General features: G+C 46.3%; 1 protein-coding gene across 16 annotated transcripts in view; it reads left to right on the top strand.

Moving 5' to 3' along the window:
• The window catches only part of LOC143031548 (ELAV-like protein 1), a 486,883-nt gene that overhangs the window by 267,072 nt on the left and 198,130 nt on the right, over positions 1-21,681 (top strand). For 3 of the 16 annotated variants that reach the window (XM_076195547.1, XM_076195545.1, XM_076195543.1), the window contains exon 1: positions 2,703-3,549. The exons of the other annotated variants lie outside the window; for them this stretch is intronic. The gene's annotated coding sequence lies outside the window, so the exon portion shown is untranslated. Of the gene's footprint in view, positions 1-2,702; positions 3,550-21,681 lie in introns of those variants that run through there. 16 annotated transcript variants of the gene reach the window in all.

Raw genomic sequence — 21,681 nt, 5'->3', positions numbered from 1 at the left:
GGTAGGTCAGAATGACGTCACAGGTCAAGGTAGGTCAGAATGACGTCATAGGATAAGCCATAGGTCAGTTTAACGTCACAAGTCAAGAAAGGTCATAGGTTAACGTCACAAGTCAAGAAAGGTCAAGTTAACTTGAAGGTCATAGCTAGACGTCACAGGTCAATGTAGGTTATATGTTGTCAATGTCAAGATAGGTCATAGGTTAACGTGAAGGTCAAGATAGGTCATAGGTTAACGTGAAGGTCAAAATAGGTCATGGGTTGTCACAGGTCAATATAGGTCAGTGACGTCATAGGTCGAGATGGTCATAGGTTGACGTCACAGGTCAAGGTAGGTCAGAATGACGTCACAGGTCAAGGTAGGTCAGAATGACGTCACAGGTCAATATAGGTCAGAATGACGTCATATGATAGACCATAGGTCAGGTTGACGTCGCAGGTCGAGATAGGTTATAGGTTGACGTCACAGGTCAAGATAGATCATAGGTTGACGTCACAGGTCGAGATAGGTCAGAATGACGTCACAGGTCAAGATAGAAAATCTAATAACGTCATCGCACTTGTGACGTCAGTGTTGTTTGGAAGTGGTCATAGTTCAGTGTCGCCAAAAATAATAAGAAATAAATGAATTAAATAAAGAAGGTGATCAGCGTACGCTACGAGACGCTGAACATTGCATCAGAGGCTTTGCGCTAAGGTAACGCACATTCACTTATGGGAGTCGGGGATTGCGGGATTCGAACCCGAGGGGAGGTCACAAGCGGCCACTGTAGCTGGGAATCGGGGAGGAGTGCAGGATTCGAACCCACAAATGAGAAAGCGCACTAAGTGAGTAAATTGGGAAATAATTGGCAATTCATCCCAGCGTGTTTTTTTGTTGTGTGACGAATAATTGATCAGATTTTTTTTTTTAGGGGGGGATTCGAATCCCGCGCTCATTCCCGATTACCAGCTACAGTGGCTGCTTGTGACCTGACCTTGGGTTCGAATCCCGCACTCCTCGATTCCCAGCTACAGTGACTGACCTTGGGTACGTTTTATAAAAAAAAATAATAATAATTATCCGGTGGGGGAGGGGGAACCCCGAGACGTACGTCAGATAGGATCTTCTCCCACTCTCCGCTGCCGCCATTTGGAGGTGCAGCCCCGAGGAGCTGGCACTCGGTGAACTGGCCGAGCACAAGATCTCCAACTTCGTCACAACCGGCTACTGATCGTCTACACCACACACGACTCGATGACACAGTGGTAGCGTTCACCGCCGCCACTATGGTGGTCCGGGTTCGAATTCCGCCCAGGGCTGAAATAATTTCAGTGTCGCTGCGCTGCGAGTCGTTACCCCAACTCTCGTGGGCGGGGAGTTTGGTGTGTGTGTGTGTGCGTGCGTGCAAGGTCACAGCATTATCCATAGATCGGGTCATGCGAGCTCTTAGCTCTCTTCCGAGAGTGAAATAGCTGTCGGTCACGAGTCCAGCACGTGATCCAAGATCACAGCATTCCTATAGATCGGGTCTACGAGCTCTCAGCTCTCGTCCGGAAGGGTGATAACTGCCGATCACGAGTCCAACACGTGATCAAGCTGCAGCAGTAATATTCTTTCCCAGGGCAGCTATGCGACGGCCAGAGGATCGTTGCCACCCGCTGTGGGGCCGCGGTGCGAACTTCTTGTCCTTGGAACTCTAAGCGACAGATAGGTTTTACACATACGTACACATGCACAAATACATACACACGCACACACACACACGCACACACAAACACATATATATATATATATATACTGTATATACACACGTACTAAATCACCTATTAATGTGGATGATATCCTTTCCCCCAGTTTTAACCCCCTCCTTCCCCTTGAAATGTCCTACGCTACGATCCTTTTGTCCCAAAATGTCATATATTACTCCTAAAATGTCCTATTTATGTCCTATTTTTAAACCTCAAATTGTCCTATTTTTACCCGCTTTTTTCTGACAACTTTTGGCTTCCCTGCCTGGATGGGGAGGAAGGGGTGGGGAGGGAGAGCGGGGGAGAGGCAAGGAGCGGTGCACTGAGTGGAGAGAGAGCGGGGGAGTTGGGGGGGAAGAGAGAGCGCGCGCTGTTTCGGGAAAGGAAGGGCGCTGATTGGCCGAGAGCGTGTGTGGATGACGAGGAGGGGTGGAGGGGGTGAAGGTGTCGGGTGTGTGTGTGGGGGGGGAACCTGGGGGTGAAAGGCGAGCGACTAAAATCGTTTGGTTGGGTGTGGACATGCGCGCGCCCATCCTCCCCCCCTTTCCCCCCACATGGGCGTGTTTGCTTGGGTTAGGGCGTATAAGCTGCTTCAGTAGTCCACTGGATATGTTGGGGGGGAAGGCATTGGGGGGGATATGATTAGACGTGCCGCAGGATTGGGGGGAGAGTTGGGGAAGTATGGGGAGAACAGTGGGGAGGAATGCTTTGGGGTTGGATGGTGGAGGAGGTGTAGGAGGGAGGGAGGGAGGGTGGGGAATAGGTTTGGGAGAGGAGGAGTAAGAGGAGGGAGGGGAGGAGAGATGGCATTGGGCGGGGGTCGGCTGTGCGCACGCGCGTGCCTGGTGGAGGAGGTGGTGGTGGTGGAGGGCGAGGAGGGGGCCCGAGTGCGTGTATGTGTGTGTGCGTGCGTGCGTGTGCGCGTCCCCCAGCCTGTTCGAGTCCCGAAGTCCAGTCTTGTAAGTTGTGGGACTGAGCAGGGACGTTAGCTCGGTGCTCAGGATCCTTCGGAGGAGTTTTTTACTCCACATTAAAATAAACGACGAAGGCGACGACGACGACGACGGCGATCTCGAAGACCTCGACGACTTCGACGACGAAGAAGACAAAGAAGGAACGTCCCATCCATTCCCCCTTCCTCCTCCTCCTCCTTCTCCTCATCCTCCTCCTCCTCCTCCTCGTTCCTCCTCGTGCGGTGGCTGGATACTCGTTCTCTTTTGTGTCGACCTCCTCCTCTCCCCCTCCCCCACCTTCCCCCTTGAGTGTGACCTCGTCCTTGATCTGTAGCTGCCTGGGGGCGCATTTGTCCTGATCCTCCTCCTCTTCTTCCTCACCCCTTTGTCCATATTCTCTGTCAGGTCTTCCTTTCGTCTGTCAGCCACCCACGTTGACTCTGCCTATGTGCTGATGGATTGACGGTCCACGTGGAACTTGACGGATTGACGGTCCACGTGGAACTTGAGGGGTCGTTTGCCCCAAGTCCAACAACAACAACAACCTTCACAGTACAATTCCCGAGGAACCTTGTCCCCAGGAGCTCCGCCGTCAGTAGCGTAGTGCCTCAGGGTTTACACAAGGCACCGCCGCGTCCATTCACCCTCGCCCTTGAGCCAAGGTCAAGTCGTTAGCGGGCTGACGTACCTGACCCTCCACCTCCTCCACCCCTCCCCCAAGCGTGACCTCAAGTGACCTGACGTTGACTTGACCTGACCTGACTCGAACGCCGTCTGGAGGACCTTCTTGCCACTTCGCAACCCCTCGACGCTGCCACTTCGGCACATTTCGAGGGTGACTCGTTTGTTTGAACTTTCGACGAAAGGTGAGCATCATCTTCTGTGGTCTCCCCCCTTTACCCCCAACCCCCCCCACACACACACAACTCTCCCCCTCATTACTCTTATCATTCACTCTCCCAACCACTCCTTGTATTGACCACATCATTTTTACAAGGGCGACATTAACTCGAGGAAAAACCCCTACGGACCAGCATCATGCAGCATTATCGTTTACTAATCCCTCCTTAACCCATTCAACTCCGATGACAAGATGTCTTGTCATTTGGTCAAATAAAACCAAAAATCATAATAAAACAACAAAATGTTTGATGATCAAACAGCACCAGAAAAATATTACGATTTTTTGTTTTATTTGACCAAATGACAAGACATCTTGTCATCGGAGTTGAATGGGTTAACTGACCCCATTCTTGGTCAAGACTTCCATGACTCCACCTCATCGGTTCGATCTTGTAACTCCAAGAATAGAGGCGGTGGTCAGTTCCGGTGAAATACTCCCCCCAAACATTCCCCCCCCCTGTTAGATTTCACCCACAAATATCGGCCCCTCTCTTTTTTATTATTTATTTATTTATTTAGTATTTCCATCGCAAATTTCGACCTTCTGTAGCCGTGTCCACGTCATCACATAACAAAACTGGTGACGAAATGTTACTGTTAACGGATGGTATAACACTAGTAACAGTATATAAATAACACTTATGATAACACAGGAAAACATGGGATGGAGTTCGCTGGCGAAATTTGTAGGGAATATCCGGTGGCGAAATTAGCGGGTGATATTCGTCGGTGAAATTTGTGGGTGATAATCGCTGGCCAAATTTGTAAGCGATGTTCGCCGGTGAAATTTGTAAGCGATATTCGGTGGCGAATTTTGTAAGCTGCATTCGCTGTCGAAATTCGTGGGTGATATTCTTTGGCGGAACTTGTAAGCGATATTCGTCGGCGAAATTTGTGGGCGAGGTTCGATGGCGAACTTTGTCGGCGACTTTCGGAGAAATTGGTGGGCGATATTGGCTGGCGAAATTTGTAAGCGATATTCGTCGGGAGAAATTTGCGGGCGATATTCGTTGGCGAAATTTGTACAAGCATTTCTTTTCCCGAGCGTTTCGTTTTGTTCAACGAAGATTGGGGGATGGGGTGGTACTCTGGGAGGAAACTAAACCCCCCACCCCCCCATAAAAAATGGGCTGGGGGGGGCAATCCGACGCATTTGCTAGAACAAACTACATGAAAACGTCGCCTTAGGCTCCCCTTTGAGGTGAAGAAAGTCTCCTGGAAGCAACTTAGACGCTGGGCGACCGAGGACAGACCACCCACGCTCGAGGTATCTGTTCCTGAGGGAGAGGAAGGGAAGTCTTAGGAAAATGAAAGGATGGTCGTGTATGTAGAGGTAACCACTGAGGCCCTTTAACCCATTCAACTCCGATGACAAGATGTCTTGTCATTTGGTCAAATAAAACAAAAAATCATAATAAAACAACAAAATGTTTGATCATCAAACATTTTGTTGTTTTATTATGATTTTTTGTTTTATTTGACCAAATGACAAGACATCTTGTCATCGGAGTTGAATGGGTTAACCCAATATATCATGATCTAACCTGACCTAATCCATCCTAAGCTGACCTGACCTGGGTTCATTTGACACAAAATACTGGAGAGGTGAGTGTGACGTCATCCGTCCTCCCCTTTTCTTGTTCATTTTTCTTCTTCATCTTCATCTTCTTCGTCCTCTTCGTCTTCCTCCTCTTCGTCTTCCTCTTCCTTTTCCCTTTCCTCTTCGTCTTCTTCCTCTTCCTCTTTTTCCTTCTTCCTCTTCTTCCTTTTCCCTCTTTTCGCCTTCCGCCTCCTCTTCGTCTTCTTCCTCTTCCCTCTCTTCGCCTTCCTCCTCCTCTTCGTCTTCTTCCTCTTCCTCTATTCCTCCTCTTCCCCTTCTTGTTCCTCTTCCTTTTGCCTCTCTTCGTCTTCTTCCTCTTCCTCATTTTCCTCCTTCCTTTTCTTGTTCCTCTTCTTCCTCTTCCTTTTCCCTCTCTACGTCGTCTTCGTCTTCTTCCTCCTTCTCTTTTTCCTCCTCTTCCTTTTCTTATTCAAGTACCCAGATCATCTTCTATCAAATGCAAGTTCAAACTACTTAACAACCCATGCCTCGATTTTGGTCTTCTCGCTGCTTTAGAGAAACACACACACACACACACACACACACGTACACGCACGCACCTCGTGGTTCAGTGGTTAAACTTCCCGGCCGCCACTACGGCGGCCCGGGTTCGAATCCCCACACAGGGCTGAAATAATTTCAGAATCGCTGCGCTGCGTGGGCGGGGAGTTTGGGTGTGTGTGTGTGCGTGTAAGGTCACAGCATTACCCATAGATCGGCCATACGGGCTCTGAGCTCTCATTCGGGAGGTTAATAGTTGTCGATCACGAGTCCAACACGTGGTCCAAGACCATGGTGAATCTCAGAGAGAGGGGTGGGGGATTAGTTGACCTGGGTTGACCCCTCAGGCCCTCGACTCAGGTTAACCTTGCATTTAACCCTGTTCAGTTAAAACTGGCTTTTCGGTCGTCTGTCGTAACTGACCTACACATCGTCAGTAGTTGTCTGAGGGACTTTGGTCACTCCTCTACGGACCAGAGTCACGTGGCACCTTACGAACTACTGCACACACACATTGTATATATATATATATGTGTGTGTGTGTGTGTGTGTGTATATATATATATATATATATATACAATTTCACCATTGTCTTGGATCACGTGTTGGACTCATGATCGGCAGCTACTACCCTCTCGGAACCGATCTATGGGTAATACTGTGACCTTACAAGCACACACCCAACTCCCCGCCCACGAGAGTTGGAGTAACGACCCGCAGCGCAGCGACACTGAAATTATTTCAGCCCTGGGCGGGATTCAAACCCGGACAGCCGTAGTGGCGGCCGGGAACTCTAGCAACTGCGCCATCGAGTCGTGTGTGTGTGCGTGCGTGCGGAAGACCCACAAAGGTAAACATTAAAAGGAAGGCCGGGAGCGCTTTCGTCTATTTAGCCATCTTCAGGGTACATGCTATATATTGTGTTTATGTATGTATTGTGCGTGGGATGTACTGTCCATTTTTCATGTCGTGGTCCATAAATCACCAGCGCTTCTGTCTCTCTTGTCTTATGTCGATTTATTTATTTGTGAAATGAGCTGGTGATTGCTTCAAGAAAATAAGATACGGGTGTCTATAATGACGGATCTTCCCCCTCCCTTGATTTAATAAAATCGTCTGACGGCAATCGTCAAGGGTATAGAGGAAATACAGCCATACTATAAAGATACCAATAATGGTAAATAAATAATAATAGAAATTATGGTCATAAATGCGGTTTGTGATGAAGGAATATAGACTAATAACAGTAAGTAGGTTACTAAGTAATGAGAGTAATAATAGAAAGGGAAATGAGTAATAATAATATGCATACATATACCAAAGTTTTTTTTTTTTTTTTCCTTACACGGGGGGTAGCCAAAAAAGACCGGCATAAAAACCACTCCCACCCATTCCATCCCCTACATACTCCACTCCCCTCTACCCTCCCTCTCATCTTAGCACCTCCTGGATGACGGGTCATTCCTGCATCTCGTCCACTGCCCTGGGTCAGAAGCAATGCAGCGAGACACAGTACATCCACACCAAGGCCGCTTCATTAAATCGGCGACCCCCCTTATTAAAGAATTACAATTATTTAATATTTATTATTAGTATATTATATTTTTGTTTATAAAAAGATAATAATATACTAATAATAGAAATTAAATATCTAATAAGGCAAACAGAAGTAGTAGATAAATAATAATTATGGCAAATAATGCTTGTAATTAGAGAATGTATAGATATAACAATATATAAATGTAATAATAATTATAGAAATATTGATGAAAATAAATGTGGCTTCTACTGAGACTGCGTACAAAATATTAGGAGAAGCCATGCTGACAGGAGACCTTTTGGTCCATATCTAGGTCGAATAAAGGAATAAAGAATACCAATGATAAATAAATGAAAATAATAATAAAAGTTATAAATACTGTTTGTATTGAGAGAATATTTACAAATACCAGTGATAGTAAATAGGTATTATTATAAAAGATAATAGATCCGGCTTTTGATAAGAACATAAACTCTCAAACTGGTTTACTTAAACCAACTCAAGCATGTGAAGAAGGTTAAGCTTAATAACATGCACTTAACTGACTCGTTGGCTTAAGCCAGTTTAAGCTTAATCAGGTGCACTTAATTGGCTTGATGGCTTAAATCAGTTTAAGGTTCACATGCTTTGACTTGTTGGCTTAAACTAGTTTTAAGATATTTAACTGGTTTGTTTGCTTAAACCAGTTTAAGATTCTCCACGTGCTCTAATTGGCTTGTTTGCTTAAACTAGTTTAAGATCCCTAGATACTCTTAATTGGTTTGTTGATTTGAACTAGTTTAATATAATCTGTCTTGTTTGCTTAAACTAGTTTAAGATTCTCTAACTGGCTTGTTGACTTAAACTAGTTTAAGCCTTTTGAGCGCTCAAACTGGCTTGTTGGCTTAAAGCCAGTGTAAGAATCACATGGTCTAACTGTCTTGTTAGCTGAAACCAGATTTAAGATTCATATGCCCAAACTGGCTTGTTTGCTTAAATTAGTTTAAGATATTCTAATTGGAGCGTTGGCTTAAACCAATTTAAGATTCCCCACTTGTTCTAACTGGCTTGTTGACCTAAACTAGTTTAATATGCACTAACTGGCTTGTTTGCTTAAACTAGTTTAAGATGCTCTAACTGGCTTGTTGGCTTAAACTAGTTTAAACCCTTTGAGCGCTCTAACTGGCTTGTTGGCTTAAGCCATTTTAAGAATCACATGGTCTAACTGGCTTGTTAGCTTAAACTAGACTAAGATTCATATGCCCTAACTGGCTTGTTGGCTTAAACTAGTTTAAGATGTTCAAACTGGCTTGCTGACTTAAACTAGTTTAAGATGCTCTAACTGGCTTCTTGGCTTAAACCAGTTTAAGGCATTCTAACTGGCTTGCTGACTTAAACTAGTTTAAGATGCTCTAACTGACTTGTTTGCTTAAACCAGTTTAAGTCCTTCGAGCGCTCTGACCTCACGGGATTAATAAAATCGGCTGACGCCAACGGGAACTTGCGGACTGACGAACTGCCACACACGCTCAGACTGGCCTGTGCTAAGTTTGCGCAGTCGGGGCGAACTGAGGGTGAAACTTTGGATAAATCTCTCCCCATTGCTCTATCCTCCTCCCCCCCACCCGTTTCTCCCCTCTCCATCTCTCCCCTCTCCTTCCATCTCTCCCCTCTCCTTCCATCTCTCCCTTCTCTCCCCTCTCTCCCCTCTCCTTCCATCTCTCCCCATTCTACCCTCTCCTTCCATCTCTCCCCTCTCTACCCTCTCCTTCCATCTCTCCCCTCTCCTTCCATCTCTCCCCTCTCTCCCCTCTCCTTCCATCTCTCCCCTCTCCTTCCATCTCTCCCCTCTCTCCCCTCTCCTTCCATCTCTCCCCTCTCCTTCCATCTCTTCCATCTCTCCCCTCTCCTTCCATCTCTTCCATCTCTCCCCTCTCCTCCCTTTCCCCCCTCCTTTTTCCTCTCTCTCCTCCCTTTCCTTCCTCTGCCTTTTCCCCCTCTCACTTTTCCCCCTCTTACTTTCCTCCCCTTTCCTCCTTCTCCTCAACTTGTCCACCCTTTTACCATCTCTCCACATTCCTCCCCACTTCCATAACCCCCCCCACACTAACTTCCCCCCCCCCATCTTTCCTTTGTTCACTTTTACCCTCGTTTTCGCATTATTTCTCCCGGAGAGAGAGAGAGAGAGAGAAGTCGCTCATCATAAAAATAGGGATTAAGAGATTTGTATATGTATTATTATTGTTGTTGGTGCTGTCATTTTCTTTCTCGTTTTTTTTATTTGTTCGTTTTTTTTTTCAAGTACTATCACCCTCAAGAGTTATGTGACACACACACAGCGGTCCGGGTTCGAATCCCGCCCAGGGCCGAAATAATTTCAGTATCGCTGCGCTGCGAATCGTTACTCCAGCTCTCGTGGGCGAGGAGATGGGTGTGTGCGTGTGAGATCACAGCAGTACCCATATATCAGTCATGAGCTCTGAGCTCTCTTCCGGGAGGGAAATAGCTGTCGATCACGAGTCCAACACGTGATCCAAGACCAGTGATGAAACACGCACAGTCCTCCCTTGCCAAGCACCTCCCGCCGTCCCACGGGACAAATGGGCATCACGCGGTGCACATTACTACTTGATTGACATCCCGACGCCCAAACCGCCCTGTCTACCTTCGTTTTGCTTTTGTAGATAAATACTTTTTATCATATTTGTAATAAACTCTCGGAATAAAGACTCTGGTCTTCATTTCGAGCGTCCCAGGCGGTTTTATTCAGTTGAGGGACGTCGGGGAGAGGCAGCTCCCAATTGGAAGTATTGGGGGGACAGTTTGTTGACGATCGGTCATTCTCGTAATGTGACCATTTCGGATAGGCCGGTTCGAATAGTCGTAATAGTAGTCACTATTCATATTATTGTTAGGCCATCGTTACTTGCGGCGAAGGTCGAGGGGACGGCGGCTCGAACCCTGCCAACGGCGAAGTTGAACCAAGGGTTTGGTTTATTAAATTCCACATCCTAGCCCCCAGATAGGGGAGGAATTTGTCTTCGCTCTTCCTGGAGAAAAGATGAAAGGGAAACGGATGAAAGTGGGATGGATCGGGTGCGTGCCTGGGATGGTTACCCTTCCTATAAGGGGGAAGAAGCGTTTAGGATATAGATTATCATTATCATCATTTATTCATTATTATAATTACAGGTTTATTTGTAAATGTCACCATCATCATCATCATCATCATCATCATCGTCATTATTATTGTTGGTCATGGATGCTCGTTACTTTGTATACAATATAGATAACGATATCATTGCCTTGTGTTGTATAATGTAATTAGTTATTGTAGCAGTAGTTACTCTATTATTTAAGTGGGGTACCGTCCTGTATTAAGCATTTATGAATATTTATTTTATTTATTTTTATATTTTTATTTTTTATTTTTTATTTTTTATTTTTTATTTTTTTCCCATTTTTTGTCCGTAGGGCGTAGACCCATTTCCAGCTGTTTTGAAAAAGTACTGATGTATTCCATATGTTATCGTCTAATTTACATATTATTGTGATCACAGCGGGGGCTCTCTCTCTCTCTCTCTCTCTCTCTCTCTCTCTCTCTCTCTGTGTGTGTGTGTATTTGATAGTTTACTATTTTTTCTGGTAAGCATCGAGATTATACACACACACGTACATTGTACGTGCCCTGAAGATGTCTAAATAGACGAAAGTGCTCGGTCATCATTCACATTACACGCAGACACACATTACACACACACACACACACACACACACACATATTCTTGGAACATCGCGGGGAAAGAAACATCACATAAGCTAATTTAAAAGATAACCAAGGACAGCACAATGAGCGTTAGCCAGATTGAAGTTATGGACCAAAAGGTCTCCTGTCAGCATGCTCCTTTGTAATCCTTTGTAACTATTCAACCTAAAAAAAAAAAAAAAAAAGGAAAGCTGATTAGGGCGTCGTTGCTTGCGGCGAAGGTCGAATTGATGGCAGTTCGAACCCTGCCACCGGCGAAGTTGAACCCAAGGGCATTATGGTTCATTATATTCCACGGCACAAAGTCCTCTGTGAGAGGCACCGTCCTAGCCTCCCGATAAGTGAGTTTGTGACGTTAAACCATAAACACACACACACACACACACACGTGGTGCTCCTCCTTTGCGAGATACAAAGGCGGGACACCACAAGCGTAGCTCCCCTTCCCGCAAAATATAACTAGGTAAATAAACACACACACACACACAGATATATATATATATATATATATATATATAATATATATATATATATATATGTAATGTATAATATTACCAAGGACATACTTAGAATACTTGTATGACGTCATACAATAAACAAGAAGGGGAGTGCCTGTCGAGGAAGTAAGAGAGAAGGCTGAAAATAGAGGTGAATGGAGAATGGCTGTGTATGGATGATGCTGTGATGAATGGGAAAGGAGGGGTTAAGTGTGAATGATATTTTGACAAAGCTCGAAGGAATTATCACTTTTGACTTTGGCTACCCTCCTGGTGAAAGGGAAAAAACCCTTTGTATGTTTATGTACGTGTTTACTTTTTACTAAGATTTTGTGTTTTAATCAAAGAAGAGAAGTTCACACGGTTGTGTGTTAGCTAGTGATTGTTGTGTCTTTATAAACAGATAAATGTAATTACAAATTGTGTTTTGTTTTCGAGCGATTTTTTGTGTAACAAGAGAAAATAACTTTCATTTTACCAATTTAATGTTTCGCGTGTTTTCAAGCAATTAGAGAATGGCAGACGGGACCTCGCGAGCGTTGATTCTCCTTTCCTGAATTCTACAATTGGGTAAATGCACACAACTGTTACTATCACGTCCACTGAAACTATCACTATCAAAAGATTACAAAAGCGGAGCATGCCGACAGGAGACCTTTTGGTCCATATCTAGGTCGGATGCAAAAAAAAAAATCATAATAGTAATAAATAAATTAATAAAAAAAATAATCTAAATAAATAAAATACATAAATGCATAGGTTTAGTGTGTGTGTGTGATTCACCTTGGTCTTTGGATCACGTGTTGGACTCGTGATCAACAGCTATTTCCCTCCCGGAAGATAGCTCAGAGTTCGTATGACGATCTATGGGTAATGCTGTGACCTCACACGCCCACACACACACCCAACTTCCCGCCCACGAGAGTTGGAGTAACGACTCGAAGCTCAGCGATACTGAAATTATTTCAGCCCTGGGCGGGATTCGATCCCGGACCGCCGAAGTGACAGTCGGGGACTCTACCAACCGCGCCACCTAGTATGTGTGTGTGTGTGTGTGTGTGACGAACTTAGGAACTTCAATGACGTTTTCTACATACAAAGGATTACAAAGGCGGAGCATGCCGACAGGAGACCTTTTGATCCATATCTAGGTCGGATGCGAAAAAAAAATATTAATAATAAAAATAAAAAAACTATAATAATGTAAATAGCAAATAAAAATACATAAATAGATGCATAGGTATAGTTAAATAATAAACAGACAGGTAAATAGTAAATGATAATAAATTGACATATAACTAATGATAAATGAAAATCAGACAGACAAATGATAACAAAACAAAAAACAAAAAAAATAAGATAAAATATAATCATTACAGCATCTTACTTTAGGTATTCATAAAGCTCCGAACTGAACTACATTACACTACCTGTGTAGGAAGTTTATTCCATTCATTAACTACACGGTTGGCAAAGTTGTTTCTACCTACTTCCAAATTGAATCTATTTCCGGACAGTTTTGAGACCATTGTTTCTTGTCTGATTCTCATTCAATGTGAAAATTTTGTCAGGATGTTAAGGTGTGGTTTTTTAAAGGGGTTTTAACTGGTCGAACGGTTCGTCGAACGCGGTTTGACAGACACGTGTTTAAAGTGATGTGTGAACGGGGTATTTGGGGTTTTTAACCAACGTGTTCGACAACCAAATACCCCGTTCACACGTCACTTTAAACACGTGTCTGTCGAACCGCGTTCGACGGACCGTTAGACCATGTAAATCCCCTCTTACAAAGCAGGATACCGCCGTCAGAAGACCTTTGTGGAATGGGTGGAAATGGATTCTATGCCTTTTGACTTTGGCTACCCCCCTTGTAAGGTGGAAAAATCCCTTGGTATATGTATGTATTTACGCTGTAAGGGGTATCGTTCTAGCCTTCCGATACGGGGAAAGTTTGTGACGTTAAACCATATATATATATTTATTTATTTATTTTTATTTATTTATTCATTCTTAACCCATTAAACTCCGATGACAAGATGTCTTGTCATTTGGTCAAATAAAACAAAAAATCATAAAACACCAAAATGTTTGATCAAACACCAGAAAAATATGACGTCAGTCCTCGCTTCGCTCGCAGCGAAGCGCGAGCGAAGCGAGGATTGACGTCATATTTTTCTGGTGTTTGATCAAACATTTTGGTGTTTTATGATTTTTTGTTTTATTTGACCAAATGACAAGACATCTTGTCATCGTAGTTTAATGGGTTAAGCGCGGTCATGTTTCATTCAAAGTTCTCAGTGAGGGGCACCGTTCCAGCCTTCTGATAAGGGGAAATTTTGTGACGTTAAACCATCATCATCTACTCGTACGTTTATTTGCAAAACGCGGCCATAGGGTAGCGAGAGGGCGGCATGACCTTGGAAAGGTCTTGAGTTCGTCGCCCGAGTTGTTGGATTTGGAGAAAACGTTTGATACTCCCGCTACTGACAGACCCAAGTAAACTGTTGGTACTGTTGATGGGCTTGGACTTGGGGAAGATACTGTATGATACTGTTGTATGGGGGAATATACTGTATGATACTGTTGTATTACTAGGGTTACAGAGAATGAACATGCTGAACATTGTAATAAATGAATATGTAAATGGCAGGCCTCTCAGCATATTACTTTGGTGTTTATCTAAGTGATCAGTTTCAAGAAGTCGTTTGTGGGTGCTTATGGACTTGGAAAAGGCGTTTGATAGTGTAGACAATCATACTTGGAGTAAGCGTTGATGGCGCGACACCATTGTGTAGGGGTGGGGAACCGTTGGCACGCGTGCCAAACATGACACGCCTTTTTCTTCGATGTCTTTCGAAACTCGGAGCTCACCTTAAAAAATATATAAATTGTACACACACACATACACACACACACGCACACATACATACACACATGTATATGTATATATATTGTATGTATATATAAAAAGTATTTTATATGACTATTAACCACATGATATGCTGGGCGGTGGATGGAAACCCATACAGGTGGAAGGGTGGAAGGTGGAAGCGGGGGGGGGTCCACCCCTGTACTAGGGAGTCACGAAGGAGTAGGGGGGGGGAGTGGGAGTGCGATGAGGGGAGTCCTTTGGTTGCTCAGCGGTGGGAGTGATTCAGCTCCACACACCTCGTGGAGCAGTGGTTAGAGTACTCGGCTGCCACTACGGCGGCCCGGGTTCGAATCCCACACAGGGTTGAAATAATTTCAGTATCGCTGCACTGCGTGTCGTTACTCCAACTCTCGTGGGCGGGGAGTTGTGTGTGTGTGTGTGTAAGGTGATAGGTCGGTCATATACACGAACTCTGAGCTCTCCTCCGGGAGGGAAATAGCTGTCGATCACGAGTCCAGCACGTGATCCAAAACCATGGTGAATCACTGTCTTCCTTGAGCAATTTGTGTGTGATGTTAAATCACTGCCCACGGGTCTTATACACATGATCTGGGCTCTCCTCCGGTAGGGTTACAGCTGACGATCACGAGTCAAGCAGATCATCTGTTATGTTATGCTATTGATGTTCTTTGCTGGGAGGCGGGCGACGGGACCTCACGTGTGTATTGTTCAACTCTTAAGATCAGTGATTCTCAGCCAGGGGTAGAAATTGACATGGTGAGGGGCTAAAATAATTTATATACCTGATAGTTGAATAATATGCATATACCAAAGAATTTTCCCCCTTGCAAGGGGGGTAGCCAAAAAATAAAGGCATAAAATCCACTTCGATTAAATTAATTATTTTTAATTGTGTGTGTGTGAGAGAGAGAGAATGCTGTGTGTGTATTCACCTGGGTCTTTGGATCACGTGCTGGACTCGTGATCGACAGCAATTCCTCACGGAAGAGAGCTCAGAGTTCGTATAGGACAGATCTATGGGAAATGCTGTGACCTTACACACACACCCTCAACTCCCCGCCCAGGAGAGTTGGAGTAACGACTCGAAGCGCAGCGATACTGAAATTGTTTCGGCCCTGGGCGGGATTCGAACCCGGACTACCATAGTGACAGTAGGGGACTCTACCAACCGCGCCACTGAGTTGTGTGTGTGTGTACACGCCGAAAGAAGGGGGAGGGGGGGGAGAAAGGGAGATTGTGTCGATCCTTTTCTACCCCCTAAGGGGGGTAAATTGAGAAATACATCAACCTGAAGGAGTTGATGATTGAGGAAAAGTTTAAGTCCTGCAATGACCATAGGTACTGAACTCTGAAGTAATCTGAAGGATGGAGTAACAAACAGATATGGGGGGGGAGTGTACTCCCCACCGTGGGGGGGGAACAATAGTATTGGGGGGGTTGGGAGAATAACCTTCAGGAACGTCATGGTCATGACGTCATATCGTCAGTTGGGCTTCATTGGCATCCTGATTGGTCAGCTGTAGATGTGGGCGTGGCACCCGGCTCTGCTTAGGGGCGGAGCCTAATCTCTTTTCGAAGGAATCACTGTAAGGATACCATGATGGGCAATTTTATTAATATTATTATATATTATTATTACTATCATTCTGTATATGGTTTAACGCGGTCTTTTAAGTGAGCACCTAACTTAACGGGGTTAAGCCTGTTTAGTGGGTGTGGTTCGGGGGAGGAGCTAGTGGGATTGGGGGCGGAGCCTCGTGACTTGTTTGGTGGTGTCTGGGCCCTCGGGGGGCGGAGTTTGTGGATATGAGGGCGGAGCGTAAGTAGTTGGGGGCGGAGCTTAGGGATTTGGGGGTGGAGTCTAGGGACGGAGGAGCAACAATATATGAATCTGTGTCATAACTATCAGCGTGGCGTCTGTATTTTGTTTATTTGTTAAACAATAAAACTTGCCCCCAGACACTGCCACAGTAAGGCTTAGGCATGCAAGGAAGGTTGTCGTTATGGGGCGTGGCCTAGTGCTTGGAGGGCGGAGCCACACATACCCCAAGGGAGGTGCTTGCGAGCGTGAGTTTGAAATGAATAAAATCATATGACTGCAGCCGGGAGAGATGTTGATGAAAACTGTGTTAGAGTGGGGGGGGGAGGGTGTGTGTGGGGGGGGGAAACATTCCTGGCGCCGCCCCCTTCCCCCCAACCGCCAAGAAAAGTGACGGGGGACAGGAGATTGGGACTGTGACGTCACTGGCGCCGGAACTGTGACGTCACTGGCGCCGGAACTGTGACGTCACTGGCGCCGGAACTTTGACGTCACTGGCGCCGGAACTTTGACGTCACTGGCGCCGGAAGTCTGTGACATTACTGGCATCGGCACTGTCTTGTGACCTAGTTGCCGCCGGGAGTATGTGACGTCACTGGCGCCGGTAGTGTGTGACCGCATTGCCGACACTAGTCTGTGACGTCACTGGCGGCGGGGTGTCTGACCTCATTGCCGCCGGGAGTGTGTGTGACGTCACTGGCGCCGGTAGTGTGTGACCGCATTGCCGACACTAGTGTGTGACGTCACTGCCGCCGGTAGTGTCTGTGACGTAACTGGTTCCGGGCGTGTGTGACGTCACTTACTCCCGGAATTTGATGTCAGTGCGTCCCACCTCTCTCTCTCTCTCTCTCTCTCTCTCTCTCTCTCTCTCTCTCTCACACACACACACACACACACACACACACACACACACACACACACACACACACACACACGCACATCACATTTTACACACGTTACAAACACACATATTACACACGTTACAAACACACATATTACACGCACGCACATACACACGCACGCACATGACATTTTACACACACATACGTTGCACACAAACTTTACACACACACATACACGCACACTTTACATACACATTATACACGCACACTTTACATACACATTATACACGCACACTTTACACGCACACTTTACATACACATTATACACGCACACTTTACATACACATTATACACGCACACTTTACATACACATTATACACGCACACTTTACATACACATTATACACGCACACTTTACATACACATTATACACGCACACTTTACATACACATTATATACACGCACACTTTACATACACATTATACACGCACACTTTACACACGCATGTACATCACATTCTGCGCGAGCGAGCGCGCGCACACACACACACACACACACACACACACACACACACGTTGCACACATACACGATACATACACACACATATACTACACTCATGCACATGTACCTGTACACACACATGCACACATACCTGTACACACACATGCACACATACACAATACACACATGCACAATACACACATACACACACACGCTCACGCACACACGGTACACACACACTTACGCACATAACCAAATACTACACACATACACATATACTGTACACACACATGCACATATACTGTACACACACATGCACATATACTGTGCACACACATGCACATATACTGTACACACATGCACATATACTGTACACACACATGCACATATACTGTACACACACATGCACATATACTGTACACACACATATATACTGTACACACATATATACTGTACACACATGCACATATACTGTACACACACATGCACATATACTGTACACACATGCACATATACTGTACACACACACACAAGTGCACATATACTGTACACTCACGTGCACATATACTGTACACTCACGTGCACATATACTGTACACACACACACGTGCACATGTACTGTACACACACATATACTGTACACACACACACATATACTGTACACACACACATATATACTGTACACACACATATACTGTACACACATGCACATATACTGTACACACATGCACATACACGCACACATACACGCACACACACATACACATACACGCACACACACATGCACATACACGCACACACACATGCACATACACGCACACACACATGCACATACACGCACACATACACGCACACACACATGCACATACACGCACACACACATGCACATACACGTACACACACATGCACATACACGCACACACACATGCACATACAAGCACACACATGCACATACACGCACACACACATGCACATACACGCACACACACATGCACATATACTGTACACACACATGCACATACACGCACACATATGAGAGGGACGTACACGTTATTGATCCCCCCTTCTCCATTTCTCCCCCCTCGTCCTCCCTCCAAACCCCCCCCCCCCCGGTCGCCAAGTGACGCAAAGTGAATGGCGGCTTCTGATTGGCCAAGAAAGGGGAAGAAGCGACCAACCACGGTTGACCGTAAACACTGGTCACTGCATTGGACGGCTTTTTGTCCGTCTGTCTGTCCGTCCGTCTGACAGGTCGTGTCGTCTGTGTGTGTGTGTGTGTTTGTGTGTATTTGTTGTAACAATCAGTATGTTAGTCTGGTGTCCTTTTGTGTGCGTGCGTGTGTGTGTGTACGTATGTACACGTGTGTATCGACAAAGACATGTGGCAGGATATGTGTGTGTGTGTGATTCACCACCATGGTCCTGGATCACGTGTTGGACTCGTGATCGACAGCTATTTCCCTCCCGGAAGAGAGCTCAGAGCTCATTTATATGACCGATCTATGGGTAATGCTGTGACCTTACAAGCACACACACACACGCACACACACCCAACTCGCCGCCCACGAGAGTTGGAGTAACGACTCGCAGCGCATCGATACTGAAATTATTTCAGCCCTAGGCGGGATTCGAACTCGGACCGCCGTAGTGGCGGCCGCTAACGTTTAGCATTACAATTTATCGGGAGGCTAAGACGGTGCCCCTCTCAGCTGTTCAAGTTCGCCGGTGGCAGGGTTCGAACAGCCATCCCCTCGACCCTCGTAACAACGACCTAAACCGATCGGCCAGCGAGCGAAGATTAAAAGGAAAAAAAAAAAAAAAAACACTATCCACGTGGGGTTCCGTCTGTTTTGCTTCCTTCGGTCAAAGCATTACGTTGTGTGCGTGAGAGAGAGAGAGAGAGAGGTGGGAAGAGAAATAGAGAGGAAGAGGGAGTAGAGGGTTTGTGTGTGTGTGAGAGAGAGAGAGAGAGAGAGAGGCGGGAAGAGAAATAGAGAGAGAGAGAGGCAGCTTGTGGTGTGTGGGTTGTTCCTTATATTGTGTTGTATTGATTGTTGTCCCTCGTGGAGGGGTCGGGAGGGGGTGTTGGTGGTGGCAGGGTGGCTGTGTGTACGTGCGTGTGTGTGTGTGCGTGCGTGTGCGCGCGCGTAGACATTCGCCAAATTTGAAATACGGTGTATACCAGATGGCCATCACATTCCACACTACACTACCCCCTCACTTCCCCTCCCTTCCCTCTCACTTCCCCTCCCTTCCCTCTCACTTCCCCTCCCTTCCCTCTCACTTCCCCTCTCTTCCCTCTCACTTCCCCTCTCTTCCCCTCTCTTCCCTCTCACTTCCCCTCTCTTCCCCCTCACTTCTCCTCACTTCCCCTCTCTTTCCCTCTTCCCCCTGTCCCCTCACTTCCCCTCTTTCACTCTTCCCCCTGTCCCCTCACTTCCCCTCTTTCCCTTGTCCCCTCACTTCCCATCTTCCCCTCCCCCTCTCCTTCCCATTTCCCTTCACTTCCCCTCTCTTCCCCCTTCTCCTCCTCTCCCCTTTTCCCTCTCTTCTCCCTTTCCCCTCTCTTCCCCCTTTCCCCTCTCTTCCCCCTTTCCCCTCTCTTCCCCCTTTCCCCTCTCTTCCCCCTTTCCCCTCTCTTCCCCCTTTCCCCTCTCTTCCCCCTCTCCCCTCTCTTCCCCCTCTCCCCTCTCTTCCCCCTCTCCCCTCTCTTCCCCATTTCCCCTCTCTTCCCCCTTCCCCTCTCTTCCCCCTTCCCCTTTCCCCTCTCTTCCCCCTTCCCCTTCCCCTCTCTTCCCCCTTCCCCTTTCCCCTCTCTTCCCCCTTCCCCTCTCTTCCCCCATCCCCTCTCTTCCCCCCTCCCCTCTCTTCCCCCCTCCCCCCTCTCTTCCCCCTTTCCCCCTCTCTTCCCCTTCCCCTCTCTTCCCCCTTCTCCCCATTTCTCCCCATTTCTCCCCACTTCCCCCTCCCCATTTCTCCCCACTTCCCCCTCCCTTTTCCCTCCCCATTTCTCCCCACTTCCCCCCACCCCTATAAACTCTATACTCCCATCCCCTCTTCACACCTCAACCCCGTTACTCTCCCCCATTCCCCGGTAACCTCCCCACCATGCTCGCTCCCCCCCAATGCCCCCTACGCCTATTCCCCCCACCCCCATATGCCCACGACTCCAACTATGCTAGACACCCTGATGCACATTCCCCCCCATGCTCGTTTCACCCCCCCCCCCGTATGCCCACTCCTCCAAAACCCACTCCCCTCCCACTTCCCTCCCATTCCCTCTTTTTCCCCTCTCCCCCCAAGCCACGCTTGTGCGCGTTTTTTATTTTTATTATAATTATTATTTCATTATTATTATTATTTCATTATTATTATTGTTTAATTATTATTATTTCATTATTATTATTGTTTCATTATTATCATTATTTCATTATCATTATTATTATTATTTTAATGTACGGTAGATTTTGCCCCCCGGGGGGTGATGAGGTGTTGGGTAGGTGGGAGAGAGAGGAGGAGGGACTGAAGGAGAGGAGAGATAAGAGGGAGGGAGAGGAGAGGAGGGAGGGAGGGAAAGAGGAGAGAGGGAGGGAGGGAAAGAGGAGAGATGGAGTGAAGATAGAAGGGACAGGAGGAGAGATGGAGGGAAGGGAAGAAAAGGAGTAAGAGGAGGATAGATGGAGGGATGGAAAGGAGGAGAGGTGGAGGGAGGGGAAGACAGGAAAGGAGGAGGGAGGGAGAGGAGGATAGACGGAGGGATGGAAAGGAGGAGAGATTGAGTGTGGAGGGTTGGTTTCAATCTTGGCAGTAGAAGAAGAGTGAAGCAAATGGGATGTGGTCTCGGATCACGTGATGGACTCGTGATCGACAGATGTTACCCTCCCGGATGAGAACTCCTTAACTCACATACTCGTATATGGTCCCATGCTGTGACCTCGCGTACGCGCACACACACACACACACACACACACACACACACAGGCACACGTACACTGAGGATGCCGTAATAGACGAAAACGTTTAGTATTCCGACTTTATTTTCCCTGTGGTTTCTGCAATAGTATATGTGTGTGTATGTATATATGCATATGTAATATACGTGTTTGTGTGTGTATATGTAATTTATGGATATGTGTATATGCGTGTATATATGTAACT

Source organism: Oratosquilla oratoria, chromosome 12 (assembly GCF_046742065.1).
Source record: "Oratosquilla oratoria isolate Oo_2021 chromosome 12, ASM4674206v1, whole genome shotgun sequence".
Lineage (NCBI taxonomy): Eukaryota > Metazoa > Arthropoda > Malacostraca > Stomatopoda > Squillidae > Oratosquilla > Oratosquilla oratoria.
The sequence above is the reverse complement of the archived record's forward strand: the minus strand, read 5'-3'. Positions and strand labels throughout refer to the sequence as shown.